The sequence below is a fragment of the Phyllobates terribilis genome, unplaced genomic scaffold (genome assembly GCF_046119375.1).
Source record: "Phyllobates terribilis strain yellow unplaced genomic scaffold, ASM4611937v1 Scaffold_12__6_contigs__length_324123572, whole genome shotgun sequence".
In the NCBI taxonomy this organism is placed as follows: domain Eukaryota; kingdom Metazoa; phylum Chordata; class Amphibia; order Anura; family Dendrobatidae; genus Phyllobates; species Phyllobates terribilis.
In genome coordinates this window covers 138,211,668-138,229,908 of record NW_027362772.1, presented here as the reverse complement: position 1 = coordinate 138,229,908, position 18,241 = coordinate 138,211,668, and the positions used below count along the sequence as shown (strand labels likewise).

Sequence of the window (18,241 nt, the reverse complement as noted above, 5' to 3'; positions counted from 1 at the left end):
GCATGTGGAGGACCGAGACCCCACCCAGCTAGTCTATTCCCAATGAGGACGGTAGTTGTGCCAGGAGCACCGGGAGCAGCAGCAGCCGCAGCGGGGGGGGAGGCAGTGGTTCCAGGTCAGGAAGCTCGTACAATGTTAATGTATAGACCATGGAGTCCTTCAGAGCAGTTGGCGTTGATCTCCCAGCTGCCAGATCCGTCCCAGTCCCCTATGGGTTTTGCCAGAATGATAAGAACCATACAGGATACGTACAATGCAACTAGAATAGATCTGCAAGGGGTAATTAAGGGGAAATTGGCAGATGAAGCTTGGTATGACAGACTGACGGACGAAACTTATAAACAATATGACAGTAGAACGGGCCCTGATGTAGCGGAGGCTAATGATGCAGCAGCCGGGGTTCTGTACGCAAAAGCGTTGGTAAAAGCATGTCAAGACAGGCAAGCAGAAAAGCAAGTTACACTAGAAGATAGAGTGCAGGGGAAGGAGGAAGATCCTAAGGCTTATTTCTATGCACTAAAGAAAACCTGGTCAGAAATGGGGTTCAACCCCGGGAATAAGACTAGTGAGAGGGTATTAGCAAGTGCTTTCATGAATGGACTAAAGAAAGAGATTGCAGAGAAGGTAAAAGCAAGTAGACCGGACTAGAGATCAGTGAAGGCAAAAGATTTAGCTAGAATAGCTCAGGGGGCACAGCATGACATAGCGCAGGCAAAAAGAGCTGCCAAAATACACATAGTAGAGACGACCCCCAGAAACAACAGAGGCAGAGGACGGACAGAAGGAGGAGGACAGAAACTGTGTTACGGATGTAAAAAGCCAGGACATTTTAGAAAGGACTTTAGGACCAACCCGTATCCAAATGCTGAGAGTACGGGTCCTCCAGCTGACCAAACAACGCCCCCATAGGATGAGGGTAGCTTGCACATGAACCCCCTCATCTCCTTACCCCCAACTCCCAGTTGTATAGTGCAGGTGAACCTACCAAGGGGACATGAAATCGATTTCCAAGTAGATACGGGGGCCGACAATTCAGTAATTACGCGAGGTGATTGGCCATACACTGACACTGATTTTTCACATCATGTCATTGCCACCCCTTTCAATTCACCGTCTGTGCTGCTTCCTGTCACCAAGAGAATTCCCCTGCAAATTCAAGGAGCTACTGTACATAGCCAGCTCATGGTATCGCCCCGAGGCCAATGTAATCTATTGGGAAATGATGTGTTGTCCCAATTACAAGCACATATTGAATATCATCCCGATGGCACTGTCACTATGACCCCAGGTTTAAAACCAAGTACCCTTTGCAAAATTATGTCACTAGATATTGCCAGCATAGAAGAGACAAATGAGTTTCCCCCGATATTAGAGCAGGCTGTGCCACATGATTTTTGGGCCTCAGACAAAACAGATGTTGGTAGGTTAAGAGTTCAACCAGTAATAGTAAAATTAAAACCAGGAGCCATCTTGCCTCAACAGAAGCAGTATCCCCTTAGCTCGGCTCAGGAGAATGCCATAGCCCAGCAAGTCCAAAAATTACTACAGAGAGGAGTCCTAGTCAAAACCCAGTCCCCTTGCAACACTCCCCTGTTCCCAGTACAGAAAAAGAGTGTGCCAGGACAACCAGCCGCATATAGAATGGTCCATGACCTCCGGTTGGTTAACAAAGCCACAGAACTTCTAACACCAGTTGTGCCCAACCCGCATACTCTTCTGTCACAGATACCTTCTAACTCTCTTTGTTTTTCAGTAGTCGATTTGGCAAATGTATTTTTCAGTGTACCATTACATCCTGACTGCCAGTACCTGTTTGCTTTCACATTCCAGGGTAGTCAATATACATGGACAGTGTTGCCACAGGGTGCCCAGAATTCACCCACAATGTACACTGCAAGTCTGCAGGAAATACTGGAGGGATGGTCTGAACCACATATCGTTGCTTTGCAATATGTCGATGACCTGCTCATTTGTGCCCCCTCCAGGAAACAATGTCATAGTGCAACTATATCACTTATGTTGTTTCTCTATCTCGCTGGCTGCAAGGCGTCAAAAGATAAGCTTCAGCTTTGTAAATCTTCAGTCACCTTTTTGGGACATTGCATTACACCAGGAGCCCGTCATTTGACAAATGCACGTAAACAAGCAGTACAGGCATTCACCATCCCCATTAATGTTGCAGCCCTCAGAACTTTTCTTGGACTAGTCTCCTATTGCAGACAGTGGATTCATACCGTCTCTGTTTTAATGCAGCCCCTCTATGACTGTCTTACTCCAACACCTTTTGTACTAACACCAGAGGCAATAGACTGTTTTTATTTTCTCAAAAACCGTATTTTGGCCACTCCAGCTTTGGGTACCCCTAATTATGAGCTCCCATTTACTCTGTACCTTCATGAACAAGCTGGACATGCAGCAGGAGTTTTAACTCAAACACACGGTGATAATCAGAGACCTGTTGCCTATTTTAGTGGCAGATTAGATACGGTAGCCAGAGGTGCACCATCCTGTGTACGTGCTCTGCATGCTGTTGGACTATTACTCCATAAATCCGCAGACATTGTTCTTGACCACCCGCTCACCGTTCTAACACCTCATGATGTCTACACTGTATTGAACCAAGTGCAACCCGCTCACCTCTCAGCAGCACTTCATCTCAGGTTACAATGTGCACTGTTAATGCCTCCCAATGTTTCTTTACAGAGGTGCACTACTCTGAATCCAGCAACTTTGTCACCTCTCTCGGATCTAAAGGAGGGGTCAGGTACTGTGCTTTATAAGGAAGATCCAAGAGAGCAAGTTCCTCATGACTGTGTACAAATAATGGCACAACAAACGGCAGGTTTACCTACTGTATTTGAACATGAATTAGAAAATGCAGATTTTGAATTTTTTGTAGATGGATCCCGTCATCAGGACAATTCAGGTACCTTCCATACTGGATATGCAGTTGTCTCCCTCAATGCAGTAATCAAGGCAGAACCAATGCTCCCACACCAATCGGCTCAAGAGGCCGAACTTAGGGCCCTAACCGAGGCCTGTAAACTAGCAGAAGGTAGTATTGTTAACATTTGCACTGATTCTTCTAGGTACGCATTCGGTATAGCGCATGATTTTGGTCCCATATGGAAGTCAAGAGGTTTCCTGACGGCAGCAGGACACCCCATAAAGAATGCTGATGCGGTCCAGCAGTTAATTGATGCACTACAACTACCCAAAAAAGTAGCTGTCATAAAGGTAAGAGCACATACCAGACGCACCGACCAGGTAAGCAGAGGTAACGCGATGGCAGATGCAGCGGCAAAAACAGCAGCCTGTAAGCCGCAACAAGGGTCAACAGTACGTCAGTTAAGTGCCCCTAAAAACCCCTTTGTGTCGGAGGACATCTTATCCCAAATGCAGGCTCAGGCTCAAAAGGAGGAGGTTGATAAGTGGTTAAAGGAAGTTGCATGCCTGAATGAAGCAAATGGGGTATGGGGGAAAGGGACACGACGATGCCTTCCAAGGGCACTGTACCCAGCAGCTGCCCAGATACTACATGGGCCGACACACCAATCTAAAACCGGTGTGATGAGTGTGATGCAGAAACATTGGGTGGCACCAGGATTCTCCACCTGTATTGAAAGCCTGATACAAGGGTGCATGATATGTGCTACACATAATCAGGGTAGAGTAGTTAAAACACCACTCAAATACCCCCCCCGGCCCCTCTATCCATTCCAGAGACTGCAAATTGATTATATTCAGCTGCCAAAGTCAGGATCATGGGAAAATGTGTTGGTCTGTATTGATTTGTTCTCAGGATGGCCAGAGGCTTTCCCGATTGCCAAAGCCACGGCTGCGGCAACGACAAAGAAACTGCTTGCGGAGGTGGTCTGCAGGTATGGGGTATCAGAGGTAATTGAGAGTGACAGAGGTACACACTTCACAGGTGAAATAATGAATGAAGTCATGTCAGCTCTAGGAATTCAACAAGCATTCCACACCCCATATCACCTGCAAAGTAGTGGTAAAGTGGAAAGACTGAATGGGACATTGAAATTAAAAATTCAGAAAGCCATGGCTGAGACAGGAAAACCATGGCCGGACTGTTTACCGCTTGCTCTGTTTTCAGTAAGATACACGCCTAATAAAAAGACTGGACTCTCTCCATATGAGATATTGTTTGGCAACGTACCCAGCCTAGGGTGTTTCTATCCGCAAGCATTAGAAATGAATAACCATGTGCTAAGTTCCTACGTGAGGGCTTTACACAAAAAGATTAAGCAAGTACATGATAATGTCTTCAGTTCTCTTCCAGATCCAGATCAAGACTCTAGCAGCCATACGCTGCAACCTGGAGACTGGGTGGTTATAAATAGACACGTGAGGAAAAGCCTAGATCCACGGTTTGACGGACCCTTTCAAGTTCTGCTGACCACAAGCACAGCCGTTAAGCTAGAGGGAAAAGAGACAAAATCCACGCGTCCCATTGCAAAAAGATACTAGGAGAACCAGCGGACAAAGAATGATGACATTGTTTATACTTACCTGCATCCTTGCGACCACAGGCGCCTGGACTAGGTTGAGCATCACAGATGGAGACGACAATAGATTCATTAAACACCATCTTGCTCTAATCAATGGACTAAAGGAGCAAAACCAGACCATTGCTAACTGTTGGATATGTACACATGCCCCTGTGACTTCCACTAGCATACCCTTTCTTGCTGTCCCAGTCTCATGGGAAGAGATAAACTTTTGGGTGAACTGTTCAGATACTTTGGCCAGTAATTCCACACAGAGATTTTCTTTTCTAAATCCCGCAAATTGGTTTAAAGGTATCGGTGGGTGGCTGGCTGGTATAGTGCAAGCTATTTTACAGGTTTTGCTAATGTGCTTTGCGGTTTATTTGGTTTTTAAGCTTTTTCTAATGTGCATTCAGCGTTGTACTAAAAGAAAACATAGAGATTCGTATTGATAAATGAAGGAGCAAAAGGATGGAATGTTATAGCAGAAGATGGAGTCCCTCAAGTTTAAAGGCCCCATCTATGCTATATAAGTCTGACAGTTATTTTAGGTAGAAAATAACAGCAAGCTGAAATGTTCCTTCTTGTATCAATAGCGTGTCCTTGCTAAGAAGATAACGTGTCCTCCCTGGCCAGATGTTTCTTCTTGTAGCAATAATGTGTTCTTGCAAGAAGATAACATGGCCTTGCTAACCAGATACGTCTAATTAAATATTTTAAAGCATACAGAAACTAGCTTTTTCGCTTGTTCAGCTAAACTGTATAATCGAACCATATATGGTAAATCCGTTTCCTGCCTTCAGGGTGTGTATTAGCCCTGTGTTTTGTAATAAAGTTTAGAGCATGTTTAAGACACAAACATCCTGTCCTGTGTCTCATTCTCTACGATATCGTAATCCAAAGGATAGAAGACCCAAAATGCAGTGACGACACCGGGATCTCTATGACCCAGTAAGGCATAACCGGAATCCCTGGAGAACTACAAGTCCCAGGATCGCTAAGGTGCTGATACGTAACAGAGCCAGGAGACGCTTAGGCCCCGCATACTGAGAGCTTGAACTCCAAGAGAAGGCCCTACCACAAGGTCAGCCAGTGCAGGACAGAGACAAAGTTAGGCCTAGCTCCAGGCAGGTCAGAAACTTACTACACAGAGGCAAGAAACAGGAGGCCCTACACCCGCTCATTGGGGAGGATCCTGATATGTACCTTTCACCCTACAGTGCTCCGGGATGTGCCTGAATTTCCTCCAGTAAAAGGTACTGAAGTGACTAACGTGTCCGTTCCCGTTCTTGCTCTGACCCAGCTGGGTCTCGCCTGTCCTGCATTCCCCCTGCATACGCTGCCCTGAGACCTAGCTCCACCTGTGGGGAGCTATACCATCGAGCTGCCTTATCACGGGCCTCAGTGGACTGCTGCAGCGCTGGTGCTTCTCACCAGATACCACAGGTGGCGTCACGAACTCTTATAAAATTAACAATTATCCACCCTTTTAAAGAGTGACCCCAGGGTACGGGCCAGGGAGCCGACCACCGCGACATCCCCAAGGCCAGGCAAAAGCCCGGGTGACCTCATCGACTGGCTGACTGTGGGTTGACAGTAAGGGGGATCTCCAACCTTGTCATCATCACCCTGTGTGTTATCACACCCGTCATCCTCAAAGCCAACCTCTTCCTGCCCTGACCGAAAAGTCAAGTTGTCGCTCCAATCAGGTATTTGAGTCTCATCATCGTCTTCATCATTGTCTCCACCAAGAGGAGTTACAGTTTGGGAACGAGGGTCTACATTATGCTCAGAACCTTCTTCATCTGGTCCTGGATCCGACTTATAAAGATTCTGGGCATCAGTGCAGATCATTTCCTCATCTGGATTAACAGAAGCTCTGGAGCAGACCTCCGTTTCCCAGGCTATAGTATGAGTAAACAGCTCTGCAGACTAAACCATCTGTGTTACCCCATACTCAGACGGGCAGCTGGAGACTTGGGAGCTGTGAGGAAGCAAGTGCGATTGGGGTGACACCTCTGGGGACTGGAGTATTTGTGATGTTGAAATTGAGGTGGAGGAGAGCCCAATTGAAGGAGCACTTGATATCCGCTGAAGCACCTGCTGTTTTTGTGCCTCATCTGGAATTTGTAGCGATGGGCGTGTCCGTAACAAAGGGATCGTATCACATTGTACACGAAAAGAAGTCGACATGTTAGTTTGGCTGGAAGATGGTCTTTCTTATGCAGATGTTACTCCCCCCCACCGCGGGGGGGCTCGACCCACCAGCGGACAGGCACCAGTATTGGGAGAGGGGGGCTGGCCGTCAGGGTCCACCGCGGCTCTGGCACAAACCCGGCGACACGGAGGTGGCACGGGCAGGAACGGACTGGCCGTGCCGGCTTCTCACTTTTTGGATTTTAGAAGGGCATGACATGCCTATATCTGTGTCTCCCCCTCCTTTTACTCCTCCACCTCTTTTCTTTTTGCATGACTATATGTACTTGTCACTTTTCCATGTGTTAGTTATGTCTTCTGAGGAGTTTGTCTGCTTTTGGACACCTTTGAAGGTGTTTTCTATGTGTTTCTATGTGTTTTTGTTTGCCTGCCATTGGTTTTAACGGTGTTCGAAGGTGTTCGACGAACAGTTAGACGAACAGTTCGGCGAACACAAGGGTGTCCGACGAACCGAACCGAACTCGAACACTACGGGGGTGGCTCAACACTAGTGATGAGAAGTCTGGCCCAATCCAGCCCTTTTTCATTTTTATAAGAGTCAGCCTGTCAGCATTTTCAGTTGACTGGCGGATGCGCTTATCAGTTATAATTCCACCAGCGGCACTAAAAACCCGCTGTGATAAAACGCTGGCGGCAGGGCAGGCCAGGACCTCCAAGGCATAGAGAGACAGTTCATTCCACGTATCAAGCTTGGGTACCCAATAATTATAAGGCACAGAGGAATCACGGGGGACGTTGGTGCAGTCGGCAAGGTACTACCTCAGCATCTTCCCAAACTTTTCACTCCTTGTGAGAGTACCCCGCGCCTCAGGGCCTGTGCGATGGGAGGGGCTGAGAAACCCTCCCAGAACTTTGACAGTGTTCCCCTGCCTCTGCTGGATTGAAGTTGTCCTTCTTGCCTGTACTCCTTGGTTGTCCAACAAAGTGTGCCCTCTGCCGCCAGCGTTTTCAGATGGGAATTTTTAAAATAGATCTGCAACAAGGGCCTTCTGGTACAGCCCCATTTTTGTAGACCTGTCTGCCTCAGGAATAAGAGATATAAAGTTCTCCTTGTAGCGTGGGTCTAGAAGTGTCACCAACCAGTAATGACTGTCACCCAAAATTTTGAGAACGCGAGGGTCATGGGAAAGGCAGCGTAACATGAACTCAGCCATGCGTGCCAGACTACTAACAGGCAAGACTTCCGTGTCCTCACCAAGAGGATGACTGACCATGCTCTCCTCCTCTTCCTCCTCCTCCTCCACCACTCTGTCCTCTGGCCATCCACGCTGAACAGATGGTATGACAGCTGTGCAGGTAGTACCGTCTATAGCGCATGAAAATAGCTCCTGTCCCTCCTCCTCCTCTTCCTCATTGTCACCCAATCCACATTGGGATGAGATGAGGCTGGGCTCTGTGTAATCACCCTGTATGGTTCCTTGCTCCTTCTCATCGTGCTCTGCCTGCAATGCATCCTCTTTCATTGTGAGCCGAGAGCATTTCAGAAGACAGAGAAGCGGGATGGTGACGCTAATTATGGCGTCATCGCCTCTCACCATCTTGCTGGAGTCCTCAAAGTTTTGGAGGATGGTACATATGTCTGACGTCCAAGTCCACTCCTGAGGTCTTATGTGTGGAGTCTGAACTGAATACCGACGGCCTTGTTGATGCTGGTGCTCAACAACTGCCCTCTTCTGCTCACAAATCCTTCCCAACATCTGCAGTGTAGAGTTCCAACGCGTGGGGACATCACACACCAGTCTGTGAGCCAGAAGCTGAAGACGCTGCTGAAACATGACAAAGGCGGCGGAAGCTGTAGCTGACTTCATAAAATGGGCACACAGGCGGCGTACTTTAACAAGCAGATCCGGCAGCTCCGGGTAGGATTTGAGAAACTGCTGAACCACAAGGTTAAGCACATGGGCCAGGCATGGTACGTGTGTGAGCTCGCCTCTCCTCAGAGCCGCCACCAGGTTCCGGCCATTGTCACACACGACCATGCCTGGCTGTAGGTTCAGCGGTGTGAGCCACAGATCTGCCTGCTCTTTCAGAGCTGTCCACAACTCTTCAGCATTGTGCGGTTTGTCACATAAGCATATTAGCTCCAGCACAGCCTGTTGCCGCTTGGCTGAGGCAGTGCTGCAGTGCTTCCAGCTTGTGACTGATGTGATAATTTCGGAGATGAAGGCTGAAGAGGAGGAGGAGGCTGAGGAGGATGATGTGCAGGAGCTGTAGACTGTGGGGGCAACCCTGATTGACCTAGGGCCCGCAATCCTTGGCGTCGGGAGGACGTGTTCCGTCCCCAGGTCCGACTGGGTCCCGGCTTCCACTATGTTAACCCAGTGTGCCGTCAGCGAGATGTACCGTCCCTGCCCACAAGCACTTGTCCACGTGTCCATGGTTAGGTGGACTTTCCCTGTAACTGCATTGTTGAGGGCACGGCTAATGTTTTGGAACACATGCTTGTGTAATACGGAGACAGCACACCAGGAGAAATAGTGGCGGCTGGGGACCGAGTACCGAGGGACGGCCACCGCCATCAGGTTGCGGAATGCTTCCGTCTCCATGAGCCTAAAAGGCAACATTTCGAGCTCAAGCAGTCGTGAAATGTGAGAATTTAGTAGTGTGGCGTGTGGGGTGTTGGCTGCATATTTGCGCTTGCGTTCCAAGGACTGGAGTATGGACAACTGAACGCTGCGCTGGGACAAGGACATGGACGTGCTTCCAGATGCTGCTACTTGAGAGTGCACAACAACAGGTGTAGGGCAGGAGGCATCTTCGCATGCACCATGGACAGGGGATTGGCTTGCATGCACAACAGCGGAAGTAGCAATGGTGCCACCTGCAGACACTGTTCCTGGACCCTGGGGTTCGGCCCACAAAGTCGGGTGCTTTGCTGCCATGTGCCTGATCATGCTGGTGGTGGTCAGGCTGGTCGTTTTGCCACCCCTGCTGATGCTGGCCTGGCAAGTGGTGCAAATGGCCTTTTTGGGTTTATCGGCAGAGTCTTTAAAAAACAACCAGACTCGGGAAGACCTAACAGTTGTACTGGCAACTTCCTTTGTGTTGGTGTTACGGAGAACGGTTGCCTGCCTTCTGTCTGCGGCCACCACACTGCTTCTTCCTGCCTGTTGGGGTGTTCTGCCTCCCTCCCCCTGTGTGCTGCTGTCCTCGCTCTGCATGTCCTCCTGCTAGGTTGGGTCAGTTACTATATCATCCACCACCTCATCTTCCACTTCCGCACCCTGGTCCTCCTCCTGACTTTCTGGCAATTGTGTCTCATCATCGTCCACCTCTTGTGACACTTTCCCACCGTTGCCTTCGTGTGACCGTGGCTGCTCAAATATTTGGGCATCGCTACGCGCGATCTCCTCTTGCCCCGCTTCAAGTGGACTGGGCGAGAGGCCCGAATATATAAATGGAACAGTCAGCAGCTCTTCAGAGTGTCCAAGTGTGGGATCAGTTGTCTCTGGGCACTCGGCATGGTGGAAGGAAGGAGGATCAGGGTGAGGAATATGCATTCCAGACTCACGGCTACTGAGTCTTGACCTTGTGGAAGACAGGGTGGTGGTGGTGGTGGTGGCTATGTGACTGGAAACATTATCCGCTATCCAACCAACAACCTTTTGACACTGCTCTGGGTTCAATAGTGATGTACTGCGATCCCCTATGAATTGGGACAGGAAGGTCGGACGAGAAGATGTGGGTATCTGTTGTGGCACAATTTCAGCTTGCCCACGGCCTTGTCCTCGGTCTCTGCATGCACCATCACCATCACATCCAGTTCCCCGTCCCTTGCCATGTGCCTTGCCAATTTTAAATGGAGGACAGTATCTTCCACGCTCACTACAAATGACTGAGCTTGGAGCGAACTTATATGTGATCCGTGTGATAGAGAAAACTGAGTTTTAAATACCTGGCCTGTAGGTAACTAGTTTGAACAGCAAACTGGTGTAAATTGCTTCACTGACAAACTGAAAGAAATTTTTAATGGAGGCCAGAAATGGCAGTATTTTCTGACAACGTATATGTGACGGAGAAATCAGAGTTTTAAATACCTGACCTGTAGGTAACTAGTCTGAACAGCAAACCAGTGTCAAAAACTTCGCTGACACAGTGAAAAAAAAATTGGAATGGAGGCCAAAAAGGCAGTATTTTCTGAAAACGTGTATGTGATCCGTGCGACAGAGAAAACACAGTTTTAGATAGCTGGATTTCTAGCACTGTAATATGGAAAGGACCTGGCTGTATTCTGCAGTGCCAACAAGCAAATGGCACAGAAAAACGGTAACGGTGTTCTCTGGATTGCTTTTTAAGCAAATAATGAGGTTTAAGATAAAAAAATCAGTATTCCTGGCCCCTGAGACCTGGGCCTTTGTTTAGAAATATCTAACAGCAGCAGAAGGCAGAATTGGAATGGAGCCTCTTGGGCTATATGCACTGCAGTCAGCTATATACCCTGCCTGCCTGCCTATATACCCTGCCTGCCTGAAATCTCTGCAGATGGATTAGTTAGTCCTCAAAAGGACTGTTTGTTAAGATGGATTTGTGTAATGTACGGTTTTTCTCCCTACACTACCTAATACACAAGCAAATCTCTCCCTGACGCAGCAGCACCTCTCCCTATTCTGCCTGATTCCGGAGTGACTGTGACGAGCATGGCGGCGCCAGGTCTGATATAGACCTGATGATGCGGTGCGGCCGGCCAATCACTGTAATGCCACAACCACCATGGCTGCGGCATTACAATGAGTGGCAGGAAATCCCTGCATGTTGATTGGTGCTCTAAAGAGCGCCAAACATGCAGTGAGGGGACCCGAGCTCCCGCCGAGCAACCCCGGAAATACTCGGCGAGCGCCGAGCATCTCAAGCAGTGAGATGCTCGGGCGAGCACCGAGCAGTAGCGAGCATACTCGCTCATCACTAGTCAGCATCTATAAATGGAATAAATGGAAATGTGAACAGCTCTTCGCAGTGTCCAAGTGTGGGATCAGTTGTCTCCGGGTACTCGGCATAGTGGTAGGAGGGAGGATCAGGGTGAGGATTATGTGGTTCAGACTCACGGCTACTGAGACTGGACCATGTGGAAGACAGGATGATGCTGGCAATTTGACTGGAAGCATTATCTGCTATCCAACCAACAACCTTTTCACACTGGTCTGGCTACAAGTATGACAGGAAGCTAGGTCTACATGATGTGTGTGTTTGTTGTGTTCCCACAGCAGGCACAGTTTCACCTTGAAAAAAGAGGAAAGTAGATTCAGCTCACCTGATTGCTGTAGGCTTTGGAAGGAAGCACGGGTACGTGTGGCCTCACGTGTTGGCATGAAAAAAAGTTGAAGAAACCAGCTTCCAAAAGTGCAAATATTTATTGAAGCAAAAAATTTCCAAATTACATCGGGGAATCTCACAGTTTCACCTTGCCCATGGCTTCTGCCTTTGCGCTCACCATCAGCATCACGTCCACTTCCACTTCCCCGTTCAGTACTTGTTACAGTGCAAAAGCAATATAGTGTTGCTAATGGCTACCATCCAATTCTGGATTTACGCAGGGGCATACATATGAATCATGGGGCCCTATAACAGAAGTTCTAATTGGCCCCCCTCAAAAAAAAAAAAAAAAGTAAATAATAGTCGGGGTCACAGAAGAGCAGATCTAACAACTTTCCAGCCTTTACATAGTAATTTTCCTCCTGCTGAAGTCTCAGATCCCTCTTTCTTTGTCCCCATAAGGTATGAAGCCAACGAAAGTGCCCCCCAAACACAGTGATAACCCCATGTTAAATTCCTCCACATGCACATGACTCGCTTCCAGGGACGTGGGGCACTCGGCAGCCGGGCCTTCTGGTTGCCGGGGGAGATCACGGTGGCTGGCCCGGTCAGTGACCCAGGGCGGTCAGTGAAAAGGGGGGAATACTTTATTATATGGGGCTTTTGGGATTATTCGTGACGCCACCTGTGGAATGCGGCTAAGGGGTACCACCGCTGCGGAGCAGTCCTCTGAGGCAGATGGTAGGGCAGCTTGTGATGAGGTGGAGCGGGCCTCAGGGCAGCATGGGGGATGTACTGGATGGTGGTGCAGGGGAGAGACGGCAGGACGGTCCCGGAGGAAGGATGGACACTCACACAGGGGTAAGCTTCAGTACCTTTACTGGTGATGCTGCAGGCACGGTCCAGAGTACTCCAGGTGAAGGGCGCACTTCCAGACTCTCCCCAGTGAGCGGGCATAGGGCCTCCTGATCCGTTGCTTTACTATCTAGGCTTCTGGCCTGCCTGGAGCTGGGCCTAGCTTGGTTACTGTCTCTCTCTGCACCTGCTGACCTGGTGGTAGGGCCATCTCTTTGGAGATCACTCTCCCTGGACGCTGGGACCTCTGTGACTGCTAGCCCTGGTACTGCAATCAGCATTAGGTGGACCTGGGACCTGTAGTTCTCCAGGGGTTCCGGTGGTTCCTACTGGGTGTAGAGAGTCCCTGTAGGCGCGGACCCGGTGTCCGGTATATATATCGGGGTGAGCTTACTATGCTCCTCTGCCCCCTGAGTTCCACTCTCTTTTTCCTCTCGCCGTCGACCACACTCGGGGCCCTCACTACTTGGCAGCTGGCGTGCTGCGTCTTCACCGCTCTCTGAGCATTGGCACGCTCTCAGCTCACATGCTCCCTTCTGTCTGAGCTAACAACTAACTTCTCACTAAAACTCAGCTGCCTAGCTCCTCCTTCCCTATATATATATCCCTAACGGGCTCCCTCTGCTGGTCTGAGGTGGAAGGTGGAGGTGTATGAATGTAGTGAGGGCCTCTTGTGGAGAAGTCCATCCATGTACCCTTCTGGGTTCTGTGGCACCAATGCGCAGCAGGGGTGCCACACACAGTATAATGACCCTACTGTACCCCACCTCAACTCCCAAGGCAAAGTATTGTGACCCCAACACAGTATGATCCCCCAACTGTGCCCCCCAAACAGCCATCCCTGCAGTATAATGGCCCCCACACAAACCTTCACACTCCACAGAGTATAGTACGCTCCCCATGGTCCTCCACACAGTATAATGCACTCGCCATGGTCTTCCATTCAGTATAATACGCTCCCCATGGTCCTATACTCAGTATAATGCACTCACCATGGTCCTCCACTCAGTATAATGCACTTCCCATCGTCCTCCACTCAGTATAATGCACTCGCCATGGTCCTCCACTCAGTATAATGCACTCACCGTGGTCCTCCACATAGTATAATGCACTCGCCATGGTCCTCTACGCAGTATAATGCACTCGCCATGGTCCTCCATGCAGTATAATTCGCTCGCCATGGTCCTCCACTCAGTATATTGCACTCACCATGGTCCTCCACGCAGTATAATGCACTCGCCATGGTCCTCTACGCAGTATAATGCACTCGCCATGGTCCTCCACATAGTATAATGCACTCGCCATGGTCCTCCATGCAGTATAATTCACTTGCCATGGTCCTCCACGCAGTATAATGCACACCCCATGGTCCTCCACGCAGTATAATGCAGCCTCACCAATAGTGTAAAAGTGTGCCCCTCACCAACAGGGTAAAAGTGTGCCCCTCACCAATAGGGTAAAAGTGTAAAAGTGCACCCCATCCCCAAATGGGGTAAAATGACACCCACACCATAGGGTAAAAGTGCGCCCCCCCAATGGGGTAAAATGCAGCCCCTGGGTAAAATGTAGCCCCTGGGTAAAATGCACCCACCCCCCCTACAATAGGGAAAAATTAAGCCCCTGGGTAAAATGCAGCCACCCCCCATAGAGTAAAATACAGCCCCTCTCCCATAGGGTAAAATGCAGCCCCTGGGTGAAATTCAGCCGCCCCCCCATAGGGTAAAATGCAGCCCCTGGGTAAAATGCAGCCCCCCTATAGGGTAAAATGCAGCCCCCCCATGGGGTAAAATGCAGCCGCCCCCCCAAAGGGTAAAATGCAGCCCCAGTATTAGCAGTACACACTGATTAAAAAATAAATAAATAAATACACACTTACCGCTCCTTGTTCCCCCACTACTTCAGTCTCTGCAGTGCGTCTCCTCTCAGCTGCCAGCTCCACTGTTTGACACAGCGTGGTGTGTAATCACGCCGCTGCGTCAGACGCTGAGGGGAAATGCTGGGAGAGGGAGTGTCACATGACGCTCCCTCATCCATCATTGCTTTCAAGTGTATTGGCGCCTGCCGATACAGTTGAATGCGGAGCGGGGGGGGCGGCGCTGGTTGGTGTGACATGCAGAAGTAGTGCTGTTGCAGAGAGTGACATGCAGAAGTAGTGCTGTTGCTTTAAAGCATTCAGCAACTATTAGAAGTAACACAAGCACATGAGACTGGAAGTGTTGTGCTCCAGAAGCATCCAGCAACTAGAGGGGTTAATACAGTCACAGGAGAAGGGGAGTGTTTTAGCAGAGCCCCAGGGGGATTGTGGGGAAGTTGTTTACTGTCTGACTGGAGCCAAAAAGAAAGGTGGTGTGTGTATGATCTCTTTATCACAGAAGGCAAGGGAACAGAATTCAGGTCAGTCAAGCTAAACAAAGGTCAGTTAGACTCCCTGAGCTAACACTGTGGAGTATTATAGACCAGATAGATAAGGACTGGAAGGAATCCTGTCATAGGGACCATCTCCGTCATCAAACCCTCCCCCTGTCACTGGTGTGTCGCCACGAAGATCGTCGCGATTACACAGCCTGACTTCTCGCAGCTGAGTTTTTGGTGCTTGGTGTTTTTCGGCAGGGAGGGAGTTAATTCTCTCTCTCTGTGCTAGACGAGGCCCAGCCTCGCCCAGCTGCAGTTAATTCTGCAGTATTGGGACTCCTTCAAATACCTGCCGTTCTGATAGGGTGGTTGTCAGTGAAAGCTTTTCATGCAGACTATCGGAGTGATACGTGGTATTGTGAAGTAGGAGCGAAGTGTACTCGGTGTGGTTTTTTCCCTTCCTCGCTTTATTCTTTATCCCCTTACCCGTTGGTGTTCCCTCCGTTGTAGTGGTGTAAGTTTTTTGTATGCAAGGTGGTTTTTGGTTTGCCCCTTGTACTGTCTCGTTCGTCTTGTACTGTGTTTGGCATATACAGTCCTGTCCCCAATTGTTGTGATCGGGGTCCTTCTCAGGACTAGATTACTGAGGTTCAGGGATTCTCAGGAGGTAGGTTTACGCTGGCGGCCTGGACCTCTGTACCATCAACAGTACCTCCAGGTAGAGGGATTAGGCAGGGCCTCAGTGTAGGGTCAGCATAGGCTCCTGACCTCCTGAACGCCGAGACAGCGTGACATTTTCACCGACCCACTAAAAGATTCTCTCCAGCCACCATGGATCCAGTAGCCAATATAGCTCGGCAGTTGCAGAGTTTGTCCTTGGAGCTGGCGGACGTTAAGTCCAAGGTTTTGTATCACCTGGAGAAAGCCGGATCAGAACCCAAAGTAGCTCTCCCTGACAGGTTCACGGGGGGGCGGGACAAGTTTTTTGTTTTCCGGGAGGCATGTAAGTTGTACTTTCGGCTGCGGCCTCGGTCATCGGGGAGTGAAGAACAAAGGGTGGGAATAGTCATCTCGCTCCTTCAAGTGGACCCCCAATCTTGGGCGTTCTCTCTTCCCCCGGGCTCTCCGGCTCTCCGGACAGTGGATGAGTTTTTCTCTGCTCTGGGTCTAGTATATGATGACCCAGATCGGATCTCCCTTGCTGAATCTAAGTTACGTAGGATCCAGCAGGGAGATCGTCCAGCGGAGGAATTCTGTTCAGAGTTCCGTAGGTGGGCCACGGACACCCAGTGGAATGACCTGCCTCCTTGGAGCCAGTTTTGTCAAGGTTTATCTGACAAATTAAAGGATATGTTGGCACAGTATGACTCTCCCGCGTCGCTGGAAGCCGCTATGGCCCTTGCTATTCGCATTGACAGACGGCTTCGGGAGAGGTGCGGGATAACTCCACCCCCTGTGATGACTCCACCTTCTACAAGGGTCCCTTATATGGAGGTTCCCCTGGTCAGTCCAGAGGAGCCTATGCAGTTAGGAGGGACATCCTTTCGGGGGAGGGGACCGGCGGTGCGCCACAATACAGGAAGGTATTTCTTCTGCGGGAGAAAGGGACATTTTATTGGGGGGTGTCCTTCCCGTCCTTCGCAGAGCAAAGAGTCGTCGGAAAACTATTGATCCCAGGTTGTGTGGTGGACGGCAATCTGGGAGTAGGTATTTCGTCCCTAGGTTCGTCTCAGTTTCTTGTACCGGCGGAGGTGGTGGTGGGTACGAGAACTGAGAGGTTATCTGTTCTTCTGGATAGTGGGGCCGGGGCTAATCTGGTGGACGCTCGATTTGCTCGGGTTCAAGGTATGCGATTGAGTGTGTTGGCTAAACCCATCCCCATATTCTCGATCGACGCCAGGCCTCTCGGTCAGGGAAGTTTTTCGCAAGTGGTGCATAACATAAATCTTCAGGTGGGGGCGATACATAAAGAACTGTTGTCTTGTTACGTATTGGAGGGTCTTCCCACTCCTATTGTGTTGGGCCTTCCTTGGTTAACTAAGCATAACCCGGTTATTAATTGGCAATCTAGAGAGATAAGCCAATGGAGTGAATTCTGTAAAAAAAACTGCATGAATACGGTCATCGGTGCGGTCGCTCCTAGGGTCTTACCCACATTTCTGGCTGACTTTGAGGATGTATTCTCGGAAAGAGGGTGTCAGGAACTACCTCCTCATCGCGTGTATGACTGTTCGGTAAAACTGCTTCCTGGGGTCAAGTTACCTAAATCTAGGTTGTATAATTTGTCTGGTCCGGAGAGGCAGGCCATGAAGGATTATATTTCAGAGAGTCTGGCTAAGGGGCATATTAGACCTTCATCTTCCCTGGTGGCTGCGGGGTTCTTCTTTGTGAAGAAGAAAGATGGTGGCCTACGCCCTTGCCTGGATTTCCGTGAACTTAATTGGATTACGGTCCGAGATCCGTATCCGCTCCCACTTATCCCCGATCTCTTCAATCAGATCGTGGGCGCCAAATGGTTCTCTAAATTGGATCTCAGGGGGGCGTACAATCTGATTAGGATGAAGGAGGGGGATGAGTGGAAGACGGCTTTTAACACTCCGGAGGGACATTATGAGAACCTTGTCATGCCATTTGGTCTGACTAATGCCCCGGCGGTGTTCCAACACTTTGTTAATGACATTTTTCGCTGCCTGGTGGGTCAGTTTGTTGTTATTTATCTGGATGACATCTTAATTTACTCGCCTGATCTTGTGTCTCATCAGGAGCATGTTAGGCAGGTGTTACAGATCTTGCGGGTTAATAAACTGTACGCCAAGTGGGAAAAGTGTGTGTTCGCCGTTCAGGAACTCCAGTTTCTAGGCTTCCTGGTGTCAGCGTCTGGTTTTCGTATGGACCCTGGGAAAGTGCGGGCAGTTCTTGAGTGGGATCTGCCAGAGAATCTTAAGGCACTACAACGTTTTCTGAGGTTTGCTAATTATTACCGGAAATTCATTCGTAATTTCTCGTCCATGGTTAAACCTCTCACAGACATGACAAAAAAAGGGACGGATTTTTCTAGG

The 18,241-nt window shown here is 49.4% G+C and overlaps 1 protein-coding gene across 1 annotated transcript in view; it reads right to left on the bottom strand.

Annotated features, from left to right (window-relative positions):
• The window catches only part of EMP3 (epithelial membrane protein 3 (MAM blood group)), a 128,284-nt gene extending 113,493 nt beyond the window's left edge, over positions 1-14,791 (bottom strand). The window contains exon 1 of the mRNA XM_073656303.1: positions 14,707-14,791. The gene's annotated coding sequence lies outside the window, so the exon portion shown is untranslated. The remainder of the gene's footprint in view (positions 1-14,706) is intronic.
• Between the last annotated feature and the right edge of the window lie 3,450 nt (positions 14,792-18,241).